Source organism: Camelus ferus, chromosome 14 (genome assembly GCF_009834535.1).
Source record: "Camelus ferus isolate YT-003-E chromosome 14, BCGSAC_Cfer_1.0, whole genome shotgun sequence".
NCBI classification, from domain to species: Eukaryota; Metazoa; Chordata; class Mammalia; order Artiodactyla; family Camelidae; genus Camelus; species Camelus ferus.
The window spans coordinates 35,250,997-35,276,270 of NC_045709.1; the positions used below are offsets into that span (position 1 = coordinate 35,250,997).

Genomic DNA, 25,274 nt, shown 5'->3' on the forward strand with positions numbered 1-25,274 from the left:
ACTGGTAACCACAAGTTTGTTCTCTACATCTGTGAATCTGTTTCTGTTTTGTTATATTCATTCATTCATTTTATTTTTTAGATTCCACATATAAGTGATATAACACACAGTATTTGTTCTTCTCTGTCAGAGACTTATTTCTCTGATTTATTTCACTAAGCATGATACCCTCCATCCATGTTGCAAATGGCAAAATTTTCATTTTTTAAAGCTGAGTAGTATTCCTGTGTATATGTGTGTGTGTGTGTTTACACCACATCTTTATCCACATCTTCTCATCTGTTGATGGACACTTAGGTTGCTTTCGTATCTTGGCAATTGTAAACAATGCTGCTATGAATATCGTGGGACATGTATCTTTTGAATTAGTGTTTTCATTTTCTTTGGAATATATACCCAAGAGTGGAATTGCTAGATCATATGGTAATTCTATTTTTAGTTCTTGAGGAACTTCCATACTGTTTTCCCCAGTGGCTGCACCAATTTACATTCCCACCAACACTGTACAAGGGTTCCCTTTTCTCCACATCCTCACCAACATTTGTTATTTGTGTTCTTTTGATGACAGCCATTCTGACAGGTGTGAGGTGATACCTCACAGTGGTTTTGTTTTGTATTCTTCTGATAATTAATGATACTGAGCATCTTTTCATGTGCTTGTTTGCCATCTGTATGTCTTCCTTGGAAAAATGTCTATTTAGGTCTTCTGCCCATTTTTTTGATCAGGTTTTTTTTATATTGAGTTATATGAACTGTTTATATATTTTGGATATTAACCCCTTATTGGTTGTATTGTTTGCAAGTATTTTCTCCCGTTTAGTAGGTTGTCTTTTCATTTTGTTGATGATTTCTTTTGCTATGCAAAAGCTTTTAGATTTAATTGGTCCCATTCGTTTATTTTTGTTTTTGTTTCCTTTGCCTTAGGAGACAGATCCAAAAAAAATACTGCTGTGATTTATGTCAAACAGTGTTCTGCCTCTGTTCTCTTCCAGGAGGTTTATGGTCTCTAGTCCTACATTTAGGCCCTTTATCCATTGAGTTTATTTTTGTATATGGTGTCAGAAAATATTCTAATTGCATTCATTTACATGTAGCTGTGCAGTTTTCCTATGGTGTACTGCATTTTTATGGTTCTAAATTATGACGTTTTAAAATGTCTTAAAACATTTCTCCCTTCTATGAGCAAGGATCTTTCACAAATATCTACTCCCAGAGTGGATCAGCGCATTCATGGAATACCTGAGAATTAGTTAAGTTCTTACAACTAAAGACACTCGGAGCACAGGCAGAGTCACCACCCCTAAAAGTGAAAACTGTCGAGCTCTGAAGGAACCTGAGACACACACAGCAGACACTCCTGGGCAAAGTCAAAGAAAGCCCAAGAGGAAATTAAGATAACGCTTTCTCTCCCAAGGCAAACCCTCCGTTCCCACGGAATACACTGCTGGACTGAAACAGATACAAAGCCGGACACAAAGCGCGTGCCATGCGTGCTGACAGCGGGGGGGGCTAAGGAGTAAGTTCCAGATCACTCTCTGGCTCAAGGACAAGTCGCCTTGTGAAACGAGACATCAAAGCACAGCACAATTTCTATTTCTGTAACTGCTAAAAAACACAAGGTTTTCATTCAAATCACTGCACTTTCTCACTAAGTGCTTTCACCTAATGCCACGTACCATTCGTTAAGCACGTGTTTGCATTATTTCACTTACTGTTCATGGTTCTAGGGAACCAGTAAGGATCTGTGAAAAGCTAGAGAACCCAAAAGAGGGAACAGAAGGCCCAGTGGACTCTTGGCTGAACGCCAGGCCCTGTTGTGACCCTTCACTTCTGGGGTCCCCCTGATCCTCCTCACCACCTAAAAAAGTAGGTGCCACCAGCTGTTTCTTAAACAGGGTGCCTGAGGATCACTCACGTAGCAGCCAAAATCTAAAAGGCATCAACATTCCATAGCCCACTTGAACAAGCCAATAATGAAGGAAACACAAGTCTAGCCAGTACAATATACAAGGGCAGAAACAACACTAGCAAGAAATGGCAAACTGAAAAACATACTTTAAAAAATACTATACACCAGTTTCTCAAATAATAACAATTTTGCTGGAACAGAAAAATCTACCTCTAACACCTATGTATATGGTACACATTCTCAGATCAGAAAGCATAAAATTGGAAACAAAGAATAAGGCAAACTTCAACCAATTATTTGCAAGTTCAAATACCTTGTTTTATGGTAAGACATTGGATGAAAGAAAAAATTGTTCAAGTTACAAAGAATACTTTTAACACTGAAAATATAAATACAAATATATGGTATCCTACCAAAGTCCCACTGAAAGGAAAATGTCCTCTACACCAACATAAGCAAGAAAAATGAACAAAATCTTTATCTAAAGAATTTTGAAGCTGAAGAGAGAATACGAAAGCAAACAAACTAAGAAAAATTAAATTTAAAAATGTATATCATCTGTTACAGAAAACATGAAGAGATCAAAAAAAAAAAAGGAAAAATTAGAAAATAATTAATGGAAATTTCCTGTCCCCCAAGTCTACATAAATAAATAAGCCTGAGAAATTTTCCCAAACTTTCAACAGATAAACAATCTTTTCTTTAAAAAAAACAATGTTATACTCCCAAATTCACTTTACTTGACCCCAAGCAGAACATTTTAAAAGTTATACTCAGAAATTCTAAGTGAAATCCCATCTACATAACAAAAACACAAAGAAGAATAGCTACATTGACTAATGCGTATACTTAAATTGGGAATTCTGAGATGGAATACCCCATGAAAAACTAGCCACTTAATTCATTATAACTGGAAATCATAGTATCAATCATACCTACTAATGTCAAAAAAGGCATTGAAAAATGGAAACTTTAGTCTTCATTAATACTCTAACATTTACATCAGCACTGAATAGCAACTGGTAGCAGACACACCAAAATACAGCTTCAGGGGGAGGTGAGATGAGAAATGATTGCTACTTTTCTTCTTTTCAGAAGGTCCAAAAGTCAACGTGAAAGAGGTCCCCATGTGACGCCAGTAAGGAGAGGCAGGCCCTCTCAAGGACAAATGGCAGGGAAGTTTCCTTGGCCAACAAGAGAAGGTAGACACATGTGTCTGTGAGGGATCCCCAGAAGAGCTGCTCAGTTCATCCTCTGGAGCAGATGACTGTCCCAGAAAGGCTCCCAATCATAACCAGGTGAGAGCGCTGGGTGAAACCTGGGTCAAGTCAGGGGATGTGTGGCTGCCTATCTGCAGAGGCTGCCATGGACACTGGACCCTGTGGTTGGGTTATAAAAAAAACTATAAATGTAACTTTTAATGTCTTAAAGTTGTCACTATTTTGAAACAGAAAAGTGAACCTAAATATTCATTTATATCCATGTATATTTATACATATACACACACATATATATATACACACACATACACGTTATAATTCCAATGGCCCCATATCCGGAATTCATACATTTAAAACTTTAATGTTGGTGCATTTCAACAAGGAGCAGAGAGCACATGACCCCTCCTTTCAAACCCTTGACTCTCAAATCCTTGACTCTCAAACATTCTCAGCTTCCAACGTCCATTTCTGCTTTACCGAATAAGTAACACAGGAGGCCATGGATGTGATGTGTAATCAAGCTGCTTCTGAGTAGGGATCCTACAAAGGGCAACTGTGTAGAGCTCCACTCCTGATCATCACCAGGGTTTTACTTACATGTGCCCCAGATAGGAGAACTTTGACAAAAAAAAAAAAACCGTTTTAGAGTTGAAAGCCCTTATAGCTCTACATTTATTACAGCCATTTATTTAAGAAAATTATTACCATTCCAACATTAATGTTTGATGTCTATTAAAGTTTTAAATTGTGATGAAGAGTTATCTTGATCAATGATGATAATCTATTGTGGCGAATTAACAGTTTAAAGACGACATGGGTAAGTGGAGAGAGAACTCTGAGTATTCAGTAGGAACCAACAATATGGTAGCCAGGACAGTCTTAAATGAATATATAGATTTTCTGCAATACAAAATTCCATGCAGAACATTTATAGAGCGTGACAAAGCAATAGAAAATCCATCTAGAAAATAAGCAGGCACTGAAAGCAAAAGATGCATTAATTTTATGTAGTTCCTGAATTTAAATGCTCTTCTAAAGATAGTTGCCAAAATGGATCGTTATAAATAAGAGGAACTGGGAAAGGAAGCAATGACCAGAAACTAAGATGGCTTCATTAAGAACAAATCAGGCCACAATCACTTCCTTTCTGAGTTTGACAGATTTCTACTCTGGGAGATCAGGAGACTGTTAGAGCCATAACACAGCTGGATTTGGGCTAGGTGTTTGGAAGAAACGCTTATGACACGGTTGTGCAATAAACAGGATTAAAAGGTGGGTGACAGGAGAGTTAAGTCTGTTGTTCTGAACATTGTGTCCAAAAAGTTTTGCATAATTAAAGAACATCTCCCCAGTTCTCACTGAGTCCCAGAGAAAGGCCCCACCCCTGTAACTTACCAGCTATCTTTTATTAATTGCTTCAGTGCAGGTTTTAATAGCATACAAATCATTTTATGGATGACAAAACACTAACACAGAGAAGTGCCAGGAGGAAATTGAATGAGGATGTACTAAATGCCCCATGTTACATCTCTTCGTAGTCCACGATACCATCACTTTGACAGATGGCTCTAAATAAAGAAGTCAGCCGACTGCTTCTACTTAAGCACACTTTCTCTATGAGGGAAAATAGACGAGTGTAAAAACAGCCCAGTTTTCTGGTAGCTTGGCCACCAAAATTATCAGAAGATCAGGGTTAGTAGCATGGCATCTTACTGAACAAGACTGGCTGAGCCCCGATCGATCTATTGATTAATTGACTGATCTATTCATCTATGTACAACTTGTTGCTTAGGTAATGACGGACTGGAGAAACACAGACATCTCATAGAATCTACTTTGCTCGATAAAATATCCACTGAAGCTCCACTGAGGGGCAGAGTCCTTTCTTAGTACTTACCTGGACAAAACCCTCTGGCTTCCTCACTTTTCTTGTCAGTTTAAAACACCTCCTATATACAATGATTTTTATTAAAATGGGAAAGGAAAAATTGAGGGAGATTTTTTTTGAAAGTAGAATAACAAAATTCAAAGTTATTTTGCTGGTGTCACTGGAAATGTGACATGACACATACAGAAACCAATATGCCCCAATATAATACGTATTATAGAGTCCCTGTAATTTGCCATTTATGGGAATTTATCTTTGGGAAATCATCCCAAGGAACAAAGAGGCTACAAGTACAAAGGCGTTCTTTGTAGCCTTATTGACACAAATGTCAATTCAAAATACCCAAGGAATGGTTAACCCAACCTATGGTACACCTGCTGCCTGGAATAGCGTACAATCAAAAATTATAAACACAAGGACTGTGCAACACAGAAAAATCCACTTGTCATAATGTTAAAGTTAAAAAGGAGAAAAGGTAAAATTACTTCTGTGCAATGAGTATGCACGCCAGAGATGCAAAGAATTTGACCTGTTGAGGTTTCCGGATGGTGGTCATTTTTCTCCTTTAACTGGTAAGTTAATTTTACTGCTACACTGCAGGAGGAGTATGGAAAAAAACATTAAAATAAAGTAGTAGAGTCTTCTATAATGCCTTCTTAATTGGAGTGAAATTAATCTTGGTAGTCTGGAGATTATGAACAAGTTATATTCCAAATATTTACTCCCATTTTGATGAATATTTGAAACCCCAAAAGCATTTTCCACGGTTCCACAGTGGAAGCGTTCTCAGATCAGTCCTGAAAAGCCCATTTCCCACCACAATGAAGCTCACCAACCATACCAACAAGAGCTAACTACTATGTAGGGTTTCACTTCTACTGACAAGTATATTCTTCACCCTAAGCCCACTGTTCACTTCACCTGCTTCAGGGACCTCTAAGGTTGCTCCACTGGCGGGGAGTGTCATGGGGGGGACCAGCCAAGGAAACGTCTTCAATGTTGAGAATACTGGCAGATCCTCAGGGGTTGGGAGGGTCAGGGTTCTGTAGGTCGGAGCTCTTGGAAGCAGGAAGAACTAGGACCAATGTGGGAAACCCAGTAGGACAGCAGCTTCGGAGGGAACTGTGACAGCTGGAGCAGGACTGGGTTTCCCACCACAACTCCAGTGGTGCAGGGCATGGGGAGTAACAGCCCTGGCCATGTTGGTTGTGTCAAGTTCCCACTCTCAGGGTGGGCTGGGGCACAGATGGGTGACAGAGACAGGAGCCGGTCTAAGGGAGGTGGTAAAAGGCCAGCAGTTGCACATTTAGAACATTAGTCACTGGTGCTCTGGATCCAAAGGCGACCTATATAACAGTTAGTGAAAAAAAAGAAAGAAAGAAACGAAACCATATGCTATGAACTGCTATGGACTGAATTGTATCTCCCCAAAATTCATATGCTGAAGCCCTAACCCCCAGTGTAACTATAGTTGGATATACATCTTTTAGGAGGTAATTAAAGTTGAATGAAGTCATAAAGGCAGGGTCCTAACCCAACAGGATCAGCAGTCTTATAAGAGGAGAGAGATCTCCCCTCCAAGGGAGACCTTGTAAGGACACGGTGAGAAGGTGGCCGCAAGCCAGGAAGAGAGCCCTCACCAGGAATCAAATTAAGTAGCACCTTGATCTTGGGACTTCCCAGCTTCCAGAACTGTGAGAAAACTCACTTCTGTTTTCTAAGTCATCCATTCTCTGGTACGTTGCTATGACAGTCTGAGCTGACTAAGACCCTACTGTGTATAGATTTACTTGCAATGTCTTATTACTATTGTTATTTATCAATTATCTGCTGGGAAGGAAATGGACTCTACAAATTACCTATCAGTCAACCTTGATTTTTGCTTCTAATAAGTTTGGGAGAGAGAAAAATGTACCAAATGGCCAGAGAGTTAATAAAGACTTCGAGGTAGGATCTTCTTCGAACACTGATTTATAATGAAAGTATCTCTAGAAAGTATTAGCCTCAGAGAAGAGGAATTTTTCAGAGTGTTACTATTTTTTTTAAGATGATGTAAAGGTACCAAAGAGGCAGAGGATCTGTTTTAAAAAGTTTTGCACAGTAATTGTTCATATATCAATGCAAAACATCCTTGAAGAAAGGAGCCCATTGTAAAAGACCTTTAAAAGAAAATAACAAAGGAGTGGAGATCGCTTTAATCCCACAACCACTGCAGACGTCTAGGCATTGCTAAGCAACAACACTTCAGTAGATCAACTCAAAAAGAGAAAAGCTAAAAAAGGCTGTTACAGACCGGGTGAAGAAGCCCAAAGGGCAGGGACAAAGGGGAGGGCATGACACAGTGGTAACACGCAGAAGACAGAAGACAGGGGCAAATCTCAGTCACTGAAAACAGACATTCTAGTAAAGAAACTATTGTATAATTTGAAGATGGAGAACTTAAATGATAAAGAAAAAAAATAATTAAGATTTTCGACAAGCATCACCCAGAAGGTGTCTATTAACAAGAATCACAAACCTTAGCTCTTATTCCTGAACCAGTCATAACTTACTACATATCTCTGAAATTTTTTCTGGAGAGCTGAAAATAAAAATTTTAAATATATTTATTGTGTTAAACCTCAACTAGTTTTTAAATTAAAAATTCAACTATGACCACGTGGAGATGTCTTTGCAGTATTCACAGCAATAGTAAACATCCTATCCAATGAATAAGTATTTAATTTTAATATTACATTGGGTTGGTTAGGGAATTTCTATCCCTATGATTTATATAACCTGGCTAACTAATGTATCACTTATTCAAATCCTTGTCCGTACTGCTCATTATAATACCAGATATCTTAACAGAATCTTTAATTATTCGCACATAATCAAAAGCAGTTACTCTCTACCTGTGACAACGACCAAAGTGTGGCAAAAAAAAAAAAAAAAAAAAAAAAAAAAAAAGAACAGGCATCTTCTGTAAACTTGGTCTAAAGTAGCCAGTGATATTCTGGGTAGACACCAAACATTGACTTAAGAATGTATTAAAAATTAAAGGCCTTTCATGTAATTTAAATGCTTTTCTTATATTATTTCATGATTACAAAACAAAAATAATCATTTCTGACCATCACAACCTTAAGAAGCCTGCCTTGGCTGCCCGATCTACTTAAAAAGGCTCATCACAGAGCATGAGTTCATGTACCTGACCATCCTGTCACCAAAATCTCATTCCCAGTTCACGAGGACATCTCTACCAGCCAGCACCCGTCAGGCCGGCCAGCCCTGCACACTCCCTGGGAACAGAATGGTAAGTGGTCCTGCATCGCACAACAGGTAGAAGAGGAAGCACTCTCTCTACCATCCGGTGGACAGGGATGCCAGGAAGCCAATGGGAGTCTCACACCCACAGTGCTGGCAAACCTCTAAGGGCCGTATCGGTTTGCAGCCAACCTAGAGTTTCAAACTTGGAAACATCCTGTTGCAAGGGGCCAGTGCGTTTCCCCAGCACACATAAGGTCAATATCAATTAACGAATTAGACTGGGCCCACTTGATGCACCATGGATATCCAGGACAAGCACTCCTGTCTGACACCACAAATAGTTCTGAAGGAGGACTATATAGGGTCTCATCTCTAGGAAGGGAGGTCCTTCAAAGGGCATTAGCTGGGGCCAGCTCAGCCTTCACTGCCCTCATGACCAGCCAGGGCCACGTCAGGCCCTCAAGTCAACTTGAGCAGTTTGGGAAGTAGTCAAGGCACTGGGGCATTACCCAAAACCTTCTGGATATCTTACCCTCACCTTTGTATCTTGAAACTTCATTCATTCAACAGATATTTTCAAGAAGATACATGTACCCCACTGTTCATAGCAGCACTATTTATAATAGCCAAGACATTCAAGCAACCTGTCCATCGACAGATGATTGGATAAAGAAGTTGTGGTATATTATACAATGGAATACTACTCAGCCATAAAAAAGAATAAAATAATGGCATTTGCAGCAACATGGATGGACCTGGAGATTGTCATCCTCAGTGAAGTAAGCCAGAAAGAGAAAGAAAAATACCATATGATATTACTCATATGTGAAATTTTTTTTTTAAAAAGACACAAATGAACTTACTTACAAAACAGAAAAACTCACAGACATAGAAAACAAACTTATGGTTACGGGGTTAGGAGGGAAATAAATTGGGAGTTTGAGATTTGCAGATACTAACTACTATATATAAAATAGATAAACAAGTTTATACTGTATAGCACAGGGAACTATATTCAATATCTTGTAGTAACCTATAATGAAAAAGAATATGAAAAGGAATATATGTATGTATATGAATGACTGAAACATTACGCTGCATACCAGAAATTGACACAACATTGCAAACTGACTGTATGTTAATATAAATAAATAAATAAACAAACAACTTTTTAAATAATAAAAAAAAAGACTTATCAAGTTTTATACTTCAAACATGTGCAGGCCAATAAAACAATTAAAACAATTTTTAAAAAATATTTATCAGGGCTTCTTTCTTACAGGAACTATTCAAGACATTCAGGAACAAAATAGAGTCCCTGCCTTCATGAGTCCAGCCAAATTGTGAAAGACAGGTCAGCCTCACTGCAAGAGTCTACCCACCACGAAGGAGGACCAATGGCCATGTTCAAGCTAGTAATACCGCAACTCTTTGAGTAGAACACACAATGCATGCACTGAAAGGAACTTCTGAGCTTGGAGAATATTTGCTCTCACAGCTTAGAAGACCACATTTGAACACTTTTCCCCTCTGGGTTTTTATTGTTCTCAAGTCACAACTAATTGCCTCAATGATTTGACTAACTCCCCAAAGAATATTCAACATATGTATTATATGTCACATTTAACAGCATGATTTGAATAAAGGTAAAAAAAAAAAAGTGATGGACAGAACTTTAACAAAACTCTGCTCATGAAAATTCCATCAACAAGAGGAAAATAGGAATAAGAGAACCAACCTTCCATTTCCACCTCAAACCTCTCCATTAGACTATTGCAACAGCCAAATGGCATTTGCAAATATAACCTCTAGCTCCGCATGGTATCCACCCAGCTGCTCAGATTCAAATGTTTTTGACTCAGCTACAACTGTGTTATTCTCCTACTGAAAAAAGCCCTTCATAGTTCTCCATTACCTACAAAATTGAATAAATTATTTAGCCTGACATTCAAAGTCCCCTAAGATGATCCAAACTTATCTTTCCAGACTTCTCTCTCCTTAGGACACAGAGCCCCCGTTCCTTACTGTCGCCTGGATCATCCTTCTCCAAATCTCTACCTGGCGATATTTTGCTTTTTTTTTTTTTTTAATCAAAGATGATCTCAAAGGCCACATTCTCCACAAAATTTGTCCTGTTCCTCTTCATGTGGATAAATAAAATGTAGTATATACATGCAGTGAATTATTAGCCTTAGAAAAGAAGGACATTCCAACACATACTATAGCATGGATGAAACTTAAAGACATTATACTATGTGAAATAAGCCAGACCCAAATGGACAGATATTGTATGGTTCCCTTTACAGGAAGTATCTACAGGAGGCAAATCACAGAGACAGAAAGTAGAATGGTGGTGGCCAGGAGCCTGAGGTGAGGATGGTGGTTAATGTCTAATGAGTAGAGAGTTTCAGGCTGGGAAGATGAAAAAGTTCTGGAAAGGGATGGCAGTGGGTGCACAGTGTGAATGGACAATGTCACAACTTAAAAAGGATTAAAATGGTTAAGTTTTATGTTATGTATACATTACCAGCACATCAAAGGAAGATGAGTGAATAAATGTCAAAGAATCAAAATCATCTGGGAGGCATTAAGAGGACCCTGAAGGAACGAATATATGCTGCTTTACAAGGTACCATCGTGTTCCAAACGCCAAGACACGATAAAGAGCAGACTACCTGATTATTCCCCCAAGGTTTCCACTGGTATTCTGATCACACAGAACCTCAAACAGAAAAGAAGCCACCCCAGAATAAAGTTCTAGAACAGAACAGCCCCTGAACCAGCCAGATTAACCCCGATGCCTGGAGACTTCACTTCTTTACCTGCCCGGTCAGGCCAGTTCGTATCAGCTTGTGAGAACCACTGCGAAAATTTCAGGAATTTTTACCAGCCAGTTGTTATATAAAGACACCATTAAAAACTAAATTACATAAACTTGCCCTTAAACTATATTAAAAACAAAGGTAGTACATACTCCAATGTCATCACTTCCTAATTATCTTCCTACATTTGCATTATGATCTGTGTTCTTCAGGGTGATCTGACCTAAGGTATCCATACAGTGACGATGTTCTAGAACACCCCTACCACTGAGCAGCCCTTTCTAATTCTGTATTCAGTGATGTCTCGCTGGTAACCTGAAATCAGCCGTGGTGGGAATATTTACACCACGGAAATCAGCGCACACTCGGAACCAGAGTGTTGTTTTTTATTTTTCAAGAGAGCTGATCATTAAATGGGGCCTTCCCCATTCAAAGCACCCCGTCAATAAAATTATGTACCTTAAAAATCAATCACAAGCTGAAAGATCACCAACTGTTAGTATTAGTCAAAAACATGAAAATGAATCTTGCTTCAACCACAAAAGCAGAGCAGGGTCAGTAACTGACACGGTCTGTTAGGAAGATCAGTTTCTCATAAACTCCTAGAGCTTACCATTGCTGAGACACCCTGAAGGACCACTGCCCACAGCCACCACAGGCAAGAGTGGAATGGACTTTACAAATCTGGGGAACAACATTTTGGTATTTTGTCCTTCCAATATTTTTGAATGCACAGTCATACTTTTTTGAAAAAAGCAAAAACAGGATCACACCACAGATACTGTTTATTTATAAACTGCTTTTAAAGGTCAATATATGTGAACAATTTTCCAATTATCAAGTAATCTCCCACACCCTTATTATAGCCTGAAACTTTAAAATGACATATCAAAATACTTTTAAAACTGAGGGAAGATTATTCTCAAGGTAGAAGAAATAATAGAGTTGGTGAAAGGACAGTGGATGAAATGAACATGAGCGGATGTTTCACAACACTCCGCACCCGGCCTTCTGACCCTCAACACATCAGTTCATTCAGCAAACAACTCACCGTCCTTCAAATATGAGTAATCATGGAGTAGAAACAAGGCAAAGGACACATAATAATATGCACCGTAAAAATAATTACCAGGAGTGGCTAACTTACCAGGTGAGCATACATATAGGGGGTGAATATGGGAGGCCCGGCTGAGACTGGGAAAATCTCTCCCCACCCGGCAGCCTGGCAGAAGCAGGACATTTCCCACCCACAGGGATTCCCCCTGGGGTTCCCAAGAAAAAGAGATGGGTTTCAACCTAGTCACACAAAGGAGAGGCCCCCCAGGGCAAGAGCCCCATCAACACAGGGATTCCACCCCGCTCCTTGCTGCAGTGCCTCACTCTGGCATCTACACAGCCAGAGATAACCAGGTATTTTAGGAGATCTTCCAGCAGGAAAGATGGGAACCACTCAAACAGTTAAAGGAAAGAAGAATCTAGAATTATTACCCTAAAAGAGAACTGACAAATGATCAATGGTTCTTCACACTGGAAGCTCATTGATCTCACTGGCTCTGATGGGGGATGCTTCGGTGCCCAGGAAGAGAGACCCACCCACGGCCCCGTCCCACATCCCACAGTGGCGGTGTTTGGGGAAACCCCGCAAGTGAGTTAGATCTCATCATCCATACTAGCAAGTAGAGTGGTAAAACCTAAATTTGAAAAAAGAAATCAAGAAATTACATATACTGCTTTATGGTTACATCTGGTGAATGATTAAGAATTGTACTCAATCTAGATTACGTAAACAAATTAGTCCAAAACTTGGAAGATAAACATGAGAAAAATAAGAATTAAAATATTTGGATATGATCGCCTCTAGGTATTAAGAATTAGTCTGCAGAGGGGCGAGGCACATGACAGCTGGTTTTCATAAAATAAATGTTAAATTAAAAAATATATATGTGCCTGCGTTTTTTTAATTAAAAAATCAAAGCAGGCTGTGAAATTATATACGACAGTCTTAATAAAGAACTCAGTGGAAAGAATACTTGAAAGAATACACATGAAACTGTTAATACTGGTGAACTGTGAGAAGTGAGATGATCAGTATCTTATTTCCTTTCTGTAATTCTTTGTACCTGTGCTTTTTTCTCTGCACTGAGTACATACTACTTTTAAATCTTTAAAAAGTGTATGTGTTTCAGGACAACAAATATTGCAGTGGAATGATTCCACTGGAAGCCTGGTTGGGACATGCTGGAAAAATGAATGTTAAGTGAGGGAGCTGAGGAACAAATGAAGAAGGGTCTTTCAAGAAATCCATCTGAGAGTGAAGAACAGGTCAACAGAAGGGAGTCTGGGAAGGAAGCTTTTCAGTTCACCTTTGTTGTTTTAAATGGGAAAGACTTGAGTCTGTTTACAGACGAGGAGAAGCGGCCAGTTGAGGAAACTGCCTCTTCTGGGTTCATCTCCATCTCTCCCTCAAGATGACAACCTATTCCTCTCCCTGCACAAATACAAACGTGCCTGCATGAAGTCCCTTACAAGGAGTTGTGGTGTGTTATGTCATTTTTCACAGGAACGTATCTCATATCTCAACATTGGCTGTGAATTCGCTGAAGACAGAAACTATGGCTGATCCCTCCTGTTTTGAATGGCCAACACACAGGTCCCTCAATAAAGACTGGTTGATAAGCTAAAATCAATTACATCAAGCTGCCCACTGTCTGCAACCTAAACACTGGCTACAGAGAAGATCTTCAGCAGAACCCTCAACCTAACTTTAACCTTGAACCTCACCCACCCATTCCCACTGGCCCAGGCTCCAGTCAGAGGTAGGGCAGTGACTGAGGGCACAGGCCAGTCGCCACCCTGGGTTCAAATCATGGCTCTACCGATTACCAGCTGTGTGACCCCAGGCATGTTGCTTGACCTCTCTCTGCCTCAGTTTCTTGTTATGTAATAGTATCTACTCCTCAATATTGTTTTGAGAAAACAATGAACACTCTAACGTGCTTAGAAGCTTGCCTGACATGTAGTATGTGCTCTAAGAGTGTTGGTTATTGTTATTCAAGGAAGGAAGATGGCAAGTGGACAGGAGACAAGACAGAGTGTTCAAGTGCCCCGAAAGTGAGTCACTGTGCAGAGCTCTCTCTCGGAATGGTCACTGCCAAAGCTAACAATACAATGCTTCTGCACAGTGACTCACTAGACACCCCTCCATCCCTAAGTTTCTGTCAGAGGGTTTTCATTCACTTTTAAGCCTTTCAAAAACATTTGGAATCTCCACAAAAGAAGAAATACGAAACTTTTGGGCAGTGATAAGCAGAAATTCTAAGCCTCTGTTCTAGGGTTTTTCTTCCATCTCTCATTAGCGTTCCTGTCACAACACTTTACATGTGTTTTAGAATTCCAGTGGCATGCTAGACTCAACTACACCCCTCAAACTTTCTCCAGTGCTTCAAGTCATCAACCTTTGAGAACATTCTAGATAAACACTAATAAAATATATATATATATTTCATCTCAATTTTAAATAACAGAGTCAGTCTCATTATTGATAATTCACAAAATTAAAGCAGAAAGGTGATCAAAAAGTCAATAAATAAAAATAAATTTTTAAAAAGGCAGAAAGCCGATCACTGCAAAAGCATTGCTAAATTTGGTCACTGGTTAGCCAGTATACCATTGGTAAACAAAAGTTGATAACATTTTGGTCAATTTCCTTCCCATCTTTACTCTGTATTTTTAATGTATGAAATAAACATTCTGCAGTTGGGAAGAAGAAAGCCAGGACTCTGGTGGAATGCACCCACTCACTGGCAGCTGAGTCCTCCCCATCACCACACTCTAAGGTCAAGGCTGTGGCAGACCCCTTTCCGGTTTTCACCTCAGTAACTGCAAATGGGGCCCTATCTGCAAACCCCGGACTGTGCCATCTTTGTCAAAGCAAATGGGGGAGTGACCAGAGCAGCGTGGGGACTGGGGTTACCAACACTTGATTCTCTATGGATTGGGGGACCCTTTCCAGATCACGCCCTAATCCCTTGGTCAGAAGAGCAGATCTGCTCGGATGCAGCTAAACAACTAACCCTACTTCTGACTCACTCACTAAAGGCACAAGTAATGGACGGTCAACGGGCCCTTCTGATCAGGATGAGACGGTGCATGGTCACACCCAGGTGAGAAAGATCTGGCCAAGCCCAACACTTGGATATTTTCTGTAATTTGCAGGGACTTAAGGAGGTGCTCCCTCACCCCTACCTCCACCCCACTCCTATTCCCAGCCCCTATGACTGTGGGATTCTGGTCACAGCCTTCCTGAAATCCTGAAAATGGCTCACAGGCCTGCATTCCAGGGGTTGCAAACCCCTTAGGATTCCAAAGGCTCCCGGTTGAAAGGCAAAATCCTGTAGTCAATGAAAACCGAAACTGGAGGAAATTTCACCCAGGTTGATGGGTATCCTAAAACACAAAATTCCTTCTAAGGAATTTTCATAAGGTCCACCTGAAACATAAGGCAAACCATGGAATAATTTGCCATTGACTTTTTTATTTATGCCAACTGCCGATAAAAATTCCTCTACTGCTTTTGCAAGGGCAGAACTCTCAGGAACAGATGACCTAATGAAACAGGAGATTTCCTGGCTTACAGCTACGAGAAAGACCAAAATGCAATGAAATGATGCTCCATCTGAAAGGGGCGGTAAGCCAAACTGATTGAGCGAACTGGGTTGGCTTTTTTTTTTTTTTAAATGTGCATACCCAATGTGGCAGGAGCAAAAAAAAACCTGAGAATGACATTCTTAATTGTTTTTATTCATGAAACCCCTAGAGTGCGTATTCCCCCACTTACGTCCTGCACATTTTTCACCATGTGATTCTGCCGCACTCTGAACACATCTTCTTGGCACAATTTGTCCTCCTGCCTTTGCTGCTGGGTTGTAGCCAGTGCATCACAACGGGGGTGGGGGGGTCCTGTAGTCTCTCACCCCAGTTTTCAGAAATGTGCTAAATTACCCCACATTCCTGCTGGGCTCTAAGCCCTCCACCCTAGCTGATTTTGCACAGATGTTCAAGGAGAAAGTTTTTTTTTTTTTTTTTTTGCTTTAAATGAATGTCAAGGGCCTGGCAAAATCCTGTACAAAGAAACGCACGAGTCAGCACTGTGTCCCAAAGCTGGTTATGAGCTCACTTCCTTCTCTCTCCGGCTTCTCCACTCCCCCCCCAAAATAAACAGGGGAACGAGCACACTTGCCCAAAGTCTTAAAAAAAAAAAAAAAAAGAAGAAGAAGAAGCAGCGTGCAGGTGGCAGGCTCACAGGTAATTTTCCTCTGCTCCTTCAGGTTGAACTTTAAGGGCACTGTGTTAGAGGCAGCCCTGGGAGTCCCGTTCTTTCGGCTGCAGCCAAAAGGGGAGGTCATGGGGAAATTCCGAGGGGGTCACATAACTGCTCAGTGGCACCAGCAAAGGAGCCCGGCAGAGACTGGTCCCATCCCCCACCCCCATGACACCTTATTTTCAGAGCCTTGTTTATCCTGCCAATTTCTCCCTCCTTCCCATCACTTCCTCCCTGGGGCCACCAGAACTCCCTCCGCGGCCAAAATTAAATCAGTAGCTGGATTCCTACTCAGAAATGTCTCATTCCTGGCTAAGCAGAACTAGGATTCTCATACTCTTTCCCACCCCCACCCCCACCCCCCACCACAGGACTGCACAGAGAAAGCCAGCAGGACCTGAGCTGTCATCAGTGACACCTTCTCTCTGTTTCATCCAGCAGAGAACGGCTAACCTGATGTGAGGCTGGCAAACACCCACGGGGAGAGTGAACCCATCTGTGGTCAAGAGATTTAAATAAACAAACAAACAAACAAAACAAAAACAAACCACTCAGACTGTCCTTGATTTTTCTGTGACAGTGACAAAAATGAGATAGATGGAAAAAGGGTGCCGGTACATGTGGGGGCACACGTATGTTCAAACGGCAGACATAGCTTATAACGCATCACAGAAATTCTCTTAGACAGATCCATAAATATCAGACTGAATCTGCACCCTTAGAAAATGAAAAAATTTGCAATTTTTGGAACAATTTAGGTCTCGTATTTTATTGCTTCTGCAACAAACTTCTTTATCATTTTATATCACATTTTGGCAAAATAAAGTCAACATTGAGTTGAACATGGCAGAGAAACCACCTGCCTGCCTCTCCCACCAAAAAACCTACCAAAAGGACAGTAAACATATCTTTCTAAAAGGACAAAAAATGTGTATGTATATATATATGTAGGTATCAGCAGACAAAACATCCAACTGACACTCAGATGATGGAAAGTGGAGAGATGGAGCTGATGATTTAGCTCCTAAGTGATGCTCAGAGGAGTTCCAACAAAACCTTCCCCTCTGAGTTTCCCGCTGAAGGGAAGGATGACAGGCAGGGTGGAACAGAGGATGAGGGTCCAATAAAGAGGAGGGATCTTGGGGTCTCAGGTCCCCTTTTCCTATCTACCCCAAGCGCCAACTAAGAGGTTTATTATCCAAAGAAAGATAACCAAGGACATCAGAAATGCCAGCAGGCACAATGAGAAACAGTGACGTGATCTGTATCTGCAAACCCAGCCAGAGATGGTGGGAATTAAGGAAAAGTGTGACTCCCCCACGGGACCCATATTCCCCTTCCTCCATCCTGCTTCCAGAATACTCATAGCTTATCCCAGGCTTATCGCAGGCAAGGCTGGCGGGATTTTTCTCTGGAGAATTTGAATGCATACACACACTAACACTGGAGGGTTTCCTCTGACAAGACCACCAGTCGCTGCTTCATCACTTTAACGAAAAATCAGCAATCGGCAAGCCCATCCACAGGCACAGAGATTCAGATCTGATTTTTTGTACCTTACTCTAAATACGTGCTCTTAATAACAGATAAAGATGAACAAATATTTAAGGAAAGCCTATAAAATCAAAGTCAGGACCAAAACACAAAGGAGGAAAATAAGCCTTGTGAAAACATCCAGATGTTGCAGGGAGCAGAGGAAAGTTTTTTTAAATCTGGAATTAATATCCCCAGAAAGAATATCATGTCTTAAAATATAGCTAGAGATGCTATGGGAAAAAAGCCAACAGCTCTTGGAAATCAACCATAGGGATAACTAAATTTTTTGTTTCTATAGTTAATTGAAAGGTTTATTTAAGGAAATGTCATAGAAAGGAGAGGCAAAAAATGCATGGAAATTTAAAAAGTAGAGAATTTTCTTAAATTTCCCAAATAGCAGGAATTACAGAAAGAGAATTAAAAGAAAAAGTTTTTAATTCAAGAAATAACCCAGACTGACAGGCAAGGGTCTCCAGAATAAAAAGAAAAACAAATGCCCAGCAGAAATAATTTTAAAAGGACCCACTCAGATATATGCCAAAAACTGTGAATCTTCAAAATATGAGATAGGAAGACTCTAAAATGTTTCAGAGAGATAAAGAAAAAAATAAATCACCTACAAAGAACGCTAGAAGACAATGAAGCAATGTCTTTAAAATGTCAAGAGTAATATTTTCAATTTTTAATTCCACATGCAATAAAATTCTCAAGCAAATCTAAGCTTACAGTAAAGAGACGCCAAGAATCAAAAGAAATTTATCTCCCTTGCATCTTTCTGAGAAAGCTACTGGAGTATGTGTTCTATTAAAACAATGGGGTATACCATGAAATTAGAGGATGTGGAGTCCAGAAAAGAGTGGGTCCAGGAGTGAAGAACAGTAGTCTGTGAATGACGGCTGTGCACCAGGCCTAGAGTACAACCCACTGGCACAAGAGTTGGAGGCGGGGGGCTGCAGACAGTGCACACCAAGGAGAAAAGATGGAGGCACTGAATGTTTACAGGCTGTGTTTTAAAGTTTGGTAAAGAGTAGCTGCAGGAAAATTGGCAGGTCCGTTGAACTTATTTGCAAAAATTGAGCCATGGGTACACAGAAAATCATGAAAATTTTTAAGAAGTGAATTCTCTCCAGGAAAAACAGTTTCTGAAGGAAACAATCATAGGACAGTGCCTGGCTCAGCAGTGAAGACTCCATGCCATGCTAATAACAGGCACACCGCAGATGAGTTACCCAGCACTGTCCTACAGCCACGCTGGGAGCGGGAGGGGAGGAGAACCATGGTGAGACAGGGATTTGGAGAGCTAAGTCACTGTCTGCAGTAGGACGCACAGGGACCTTAACAGTCTTTCAGCCCACCATCCTGTCTCCAGATGTTCCACCCAGCCCACAGGGTCTCCCCAGACACTGAGGAAGGGGCTCCACCAAAATGAGGAAGAAAAACATGGAAATGGAAAGGCACAGGCTCCAGAAAACAGATTTCAGGAAGAGAAGCCAGGGAGATCCCTGAAGCTGACCAGGCCAGAGATCCTACGCCAGGTAATGGAGGCAAAGGGCACCCCCGGGGGAAGCATGGGGGAGATGGCAGGATGCTGACCAGGCCAGACCGGAGCAGCTCAGAAGACCTCCAGACAAATCACCCTTGAAGACTGGGGATAAAACAGGAAATATCTAAGCATCTGATGAAATTTGAATATACTGAAATAGATTTAGGCCAGAGGTGAGAATCATGGAATGAATTAGGTAAGTATATGGAAAATGAAGCAGAGGAAAAGCTAGATAGTTCTTAACTGCAGGGAAGGGAAAATAGGGCAAAAAATGGAAATAGCCATGGGATAAACATGAGCCACAAAGCTAACAGCACAGCTAAGTCATCAAGAGTCAGCTACAACAGCCTGACACCAAATACTCCTTTACCACGCGTTTGCTTTTTACTCCTGTGTAGCCGCCCGTCATTACCACTAAATATTATCAGAAAAAAATTAACTTGAATCCCACATTACTCTTTGAACCAACATAAATTTTTAAAAATAAACCATAAAGTTCTGGAAGAAGTTATGAGATTTAAAAAAAAAAATGCTCTCAGACAGAGGAAGCTCTCTCTAAACATGGCCTAGACCCCAGACGCTGCGGAAGCAGAGTGATAATGCACAGAGCCAAGAAGCAAAGTACAAAGTCGGACAAAGCATTTAAAATACATTTGACAGGGGGAAGGGATAGCCCAAGTGGCAGAGCGCTTCCTTAGCATGCACGAGTCCTGGGTTCAATCCCCAGCACCTCCTCTAAAAATAAATAAACCTAATTCCCTCCCTCAGCCAAAAAATTTTTAAATAAAATAAAATACATTTGACAAAGGGCTAATCTTCTCCATAGGCAAAGGAATTACTACACATCAGTAAGAAAAATATTTTCAAATAGAAAAACAGGCAAAGGACAGGAACAGGTAGTGGATGGAAAGCCAGCTAAATCCAAATGGCTTGTCAACATCTGAAAATGTGTCCAACCTCAACAAGCAACAGGAAAAATGCAAATAACAATGAAAAAAAAAAAAAACAAACCTGACATCTCACTGATCAGACTAGGAAAGGTGAAAACATTCGACATCACTGTGGCTCCTCTCTGGAACAGGTAGTGAAACACAATGATTAAGAGAGGACTCTGGATCCAGACGGCCTGGGTTCAAATTCTTGCTCACCACTGACTGGATGTGGCCCTGGACCGGGTTAAGTCAGCTCTGTGACCTCAGTTTCCTCGTCTGTACAGTTGTAACAACGCTAATACCTATAAGAGTTGCTCTGACGATGAAACAAGTTAATATCTAGAAGGCACTTGAAACAGTTTCTAGCACAAAGCACGCACTATGTAAGAATTAAAGCTAAGCGGGGAGGGTATAGCTCAGTGGTAGAGTATGTGCTTAGCATGCATAGGGTCCTGGGTTCAAACTCAGTACCTCCATTAAGAATAAATAAGTAAGCCTAATTACCTCCCTCCAAAAAAACAAGCCAAAAAAAAAAAAAGTTAATAAAGCAAAAGAACAAACTCTTGAAGGGCAATATGGCAATATCTATATTAAAAGCAAACATACCCTTTGACTACAGACCCCACTTCTAGAATTTCTATTTCAGAAACACTCACAAAGAGACTTCAAGGATCTTCACTGCAGCATTGTTTCTGACAGCAAAATGTTTGAAACAACCTAAATGTCTATCGACAGGGACAACTTTACAAGACACTTCAAGGTACCTCCATAAAATGGAATGTTATTTGCCAATAAAAAGAAAGAGGCAGATCTGTACACTAATATAGAACAATCTTCAGGGTGTCTTAAGCAAAGAGAACAAGATACAACACAGTATCCAACGTATGCCACCATTTGTGTCAAATGTCTATGCATAAAATATTTCTGGAATGATACATTTTTTTTAAATGATGGGAGGTTATCATATAAAGGTCCTACCAAGCTTGTTTTAATGGGCAAGAATCATGAGTGATTCTTTCCAAAGTGTTGGAAAGTCTCTTCTCTTAAAGAGAGTAAACGTTTCACATGTAACTTGATTTTCGCTATTTGCTTAACAAATCTTGTTCCCACAGTATTGTGTTAAAACAAACTTCAGCCTGACAGAGTTCAAACTGCTGGGAACGTTGAATCAGTGCGGTTGCAAACCAAGGCCTGTTGGTCCACGTGCAGAACAGCCTGCTCATAATACCTTTTAATCCTTCAATTAACAATTTGTCTTAAAACACAGATACTGCTGCTCAGAAAACTTCATTTCCTTGAATGTCAGCATAATATGCCAGATTACAGTATAGTTTTAAATGTTTTAAAAGACAACAAACTGAACAATAGACTCAAAAGAATTTTAAATCAAACTAAACTTCATGGCAGTTTAAAGATGTAGGGTAGGATTCAAGGAAGACTCAGATCATCACTTGGGACGATGCTAAGAGCTGAAGCTCTTGGCCTGCCAGACGGGCTCTCTCTCGGAGAGACAGAGAGAGAGGTTCCTCTCCCCCAAGAGTAAATACGAGATAGCAGAGGAGGAGGCTAAAACAACAGCACTGAAGAACTCTCTGTCATTCTTAAAACAATTAAAAATATCAGTTCGTTTCCTATGAAACAAAAATCTCAGCTCTCTGAAAGGTTAATGACGCCTCCACTGGACTCATGGCAGTACGTAAAAATGCATATAAAGGGAAGGGCACAGGCATGTTACTTACTCTGCTGTGTGATCAAATACAAATCCAGAGTCAAGAGGGTCAATCTGAAGGCATCAAGAGACTTCAGCTTAAATTCACCCAGAGCACTCCAGACTTTCTGGCTCTTTCGGTCTCCAATTAAAATGCCGTTTTCCACAAGAGTCCCTGACATGCTGCCCTGTGGGTGGCAAGTGAAGAGTCCAGGTGTTCAACCAAACTCCGTAGGGTTAAAACAAACGGTCACTCCTCGCAACTGACCACGGCAGCCAGCCAATCAACAAACATCCATGGGGGCAAAACACCCACATGCCAGTTTCCTTGTCCTTTCCTTCCCTCCACTCCCCCACAATCTGAAATGCTATTAGGTCTACTCTTCACTAAAAGTAAGACTAGTTCTCAGATTTGGTGCCAATGGCATGACTCACAGTCAAGCCACCCAGTAATTTACTCAGAATTCAGCTCAAGGGGGATAATTACAAGTATTAGGACAGGCCATCCTAGGCTCAATTTATAGGCCACTAATGTAGGATATCATGGCCCCCAAAGAAGGCTTTTTTTTCCCTCTAAATGGGCATTTGTTTTTAAGATCTTGAAGCTCCTGAGTTGCAAGGCGCCTCAGCCATTCACAGAACATTGCTTAAGAATCTCTAACTTCACAAGAGGCTGGCCAAGCCCGTGCCCGAGACAGGCTGAAATCAAGTCCAGAAGCCAAAGGACAGCTACTCTAAAGTGGATAAACGGGGTCTGAGGGGATGGTGACAATCAAGGTTTGTCATCAATGTGTGACTATAAATTCAAGGCTTTTACAGACCACGGGGGCCAAACAGCCGGTGAGAAGGTCAGCTCAGGAGTGAGAGGTCCAAGGTAATTCTACTCAGAAGCCCCCAAAGGGGATCTCATTTTCCTTCCTTCAACCAAGACGTAATGACCACCGACCGCGGCCATGGCCTGTGCCAGGCAGCAGTCGCAAAGAAGTGAACAAAATAAACCAGCGTCCACAGATCCACAAGGGAAGGCACTTTTCCCAGCACACACCACTGAAGCGGGTCCCCAGTTCTCACCCACTCCCTCCCTGGGAGATCCTGCACCTTCTGCCACCTCCAAGCCGGCCAGCAGGCCTGCGCCTGGGCAGTCTGCACTGCCAGAAGCATCCATCCGAGTTAGATGTTTCCTTTAACAGTCAAGACTGTTCTGGCAACATTCCTCTCCAGTTCTATTTTCTAACTCATGAGGAAGGCTTCACACTTCTCACAGAAAGCAGATCCCACACCCCCTCCCCAAACACCAGAGAGGAAAAAAATCCAGCGGTAAAAGAGGCAGGAGCAGGGCGTCTTCCTGGCCCCTAAATCCTTCTAAGCAGGCTCTGGGAAATCTCCACATGATAAATATTCAAAGGGCAGGTCATCTGGGGACCCCCCACCCCCCACTGTGAGCTCAGCCGCATTCCTCTGAGGAAAGGTCAACAGGAAGTGAACCTCAGAGACCTCTGACCTTAACCACATTCATTTAGGGACTACTGAAGCAACATTAAGGGGGGAGAAATTCACAAAACATATGTACAATATATTATACATTTGAAAACATTAAACACAGTAAAAAATCTAAAAGTTAAAGAAAATGCCAGATGTTGATAATGGGGGGTGGGAGGGTCTATGGGAACTCTATAATTTCCACTCCATTTTGCTGTGGACCTAAAACTGCTCTAAAAAACAAAGTGCATTTTTTTTTAATTAAGGAAAGGAAAGAAAACTATATAAGGCAAATATGAAGAAGAGAGCAATCTGTGTGTTTTTCCAGACTACTACTTTACTTTTCCAAGTTTCTATGATGATCCTATTATTTTTGCAATTAAAAAAAAGATAGATACAAAAGAAACAAGGTTATTTTTTAATGTTTTATGAAAAAAAAAAAAAGACTCGGTGAAACACAGCCAGTTCCCATGTGAAATACATTGGGCTAGCCTTGGGCTCGATTTAGGCCACCAAGGCCACCCAAGCCGTTCTGCAAGCATCGCATTGGAGAGGCCGGCAGCCACCCCCTGCGCCAGGCTGGCCTGCGCCTCTGCCCTGCACCGCAAAGGCTGGGCCACCATCAGAACTGCAGCATCTGCCTGCCAGGCTGGCATCGCGCAGGGGAGAGCTTCAGGCCCAGCTCCTATATTATGTGGCTTCAATTTAAAAACACATCTTCTTCCCATCCCGCACCCCCCACCCCAGCCCTGACATCAGCACCAAGCGACAAAACGCCAGCCTCGGTGACTCTAACAGGCTTTCATCAGAACTGGGCTTCCGTTTCTCAAAGCTGAACTTCGGTCAGTAAGCCGTGGTACCAACCACCATGGTGTCAGAGACAAAGCAACACCTTCAAAAGTGAAGCCAAGGACATGCCTTAAAGTCCGGTGACTCATTCCCCCAAAATGCCTTGAAAGGGAAAATAAAATAGTATCACAATGCCAAAAAGGACAAGGAGCTCCTCTGTTGGCTGACTGATGAGACTGTCCTCGTGCTGAGTCCAGGACCTCTGGCTGCCTGGGACCCCAGTCAGGCAAGTGAGGCACTCGCCTTGGGCACAAAATTTCAGGGGGGCACCAAAACACACAGTAACTAAGATTATCATTTTTAACAAATAATTTTTTTAAAAAACAAATGTAATTTTTAAAAATTCACAGTGTGGGGGAGGGTACAGCTCAGCGGTAGAGCACATGTTTAGTATGCACGGGGTCCTGGGTTCAATCCCCAGTACCTCTAAGAAACAAACAAACAAACAAATAAATAAACCTAGTTACGTGTCCCCCCCCCAAATTTAAAATTCACAATGAACAGAATAACACACTTTTAAATAAAGACCTGGTCTGACCTTGAACTTGCAAGATCCACCTCAGCTGCCCTAGCCTGGCAGGCTCAGTGATACCTGTACTAGAAGAGGACCCCAAAGTGAGACACAGAAAAGAGTGTGGGCTTGAGGAAAGCCTGATTTCACTGATCGGCTACGTGACTGTAGGCATGTTACTAATATTCGAAGTCGCTGCTTCCTCTTCTGTAAAATGAAGATAGTACCTTCCTCATTGAGCAAAAGACCAAATAAAAATATATGCAAAGTGCAAGCACACTGTCTAGTATATAGTATAGTACCTGGTA

The 25,274-nt window shown here is 41.2% G+C and overlaps 1 protein-coding gene across 4 annotated transcripts in view; it reads right to left on the reverse strand.

The window, feature by feature from the left end:
* FARP1 (FERM, ARH/RhoGEF and pleckstrin domain protein 1) overlaps nt 1-25,274 on the reverse strand; it is a 277,212-nt gene that overhangs the window by 235,227 nt on the left and 16,711 nt on the right. Inside the window, exon 1 of one of the 4 annotated variants that reach the window (XM_032496742.1) lies at nt 22,159-22,288. The exons of the other annotated variants lie outside the window; for them this stretch is intronic. The gene's annotated coding sequence lies outside the window, so the exon portion shown is untranslated. Of the gene's footprint in view, nt 1-22,158; nt 22,289-25,274 lie in introns of those variants that run through there. 4 annotated transcript variants of the gene reach the window in all.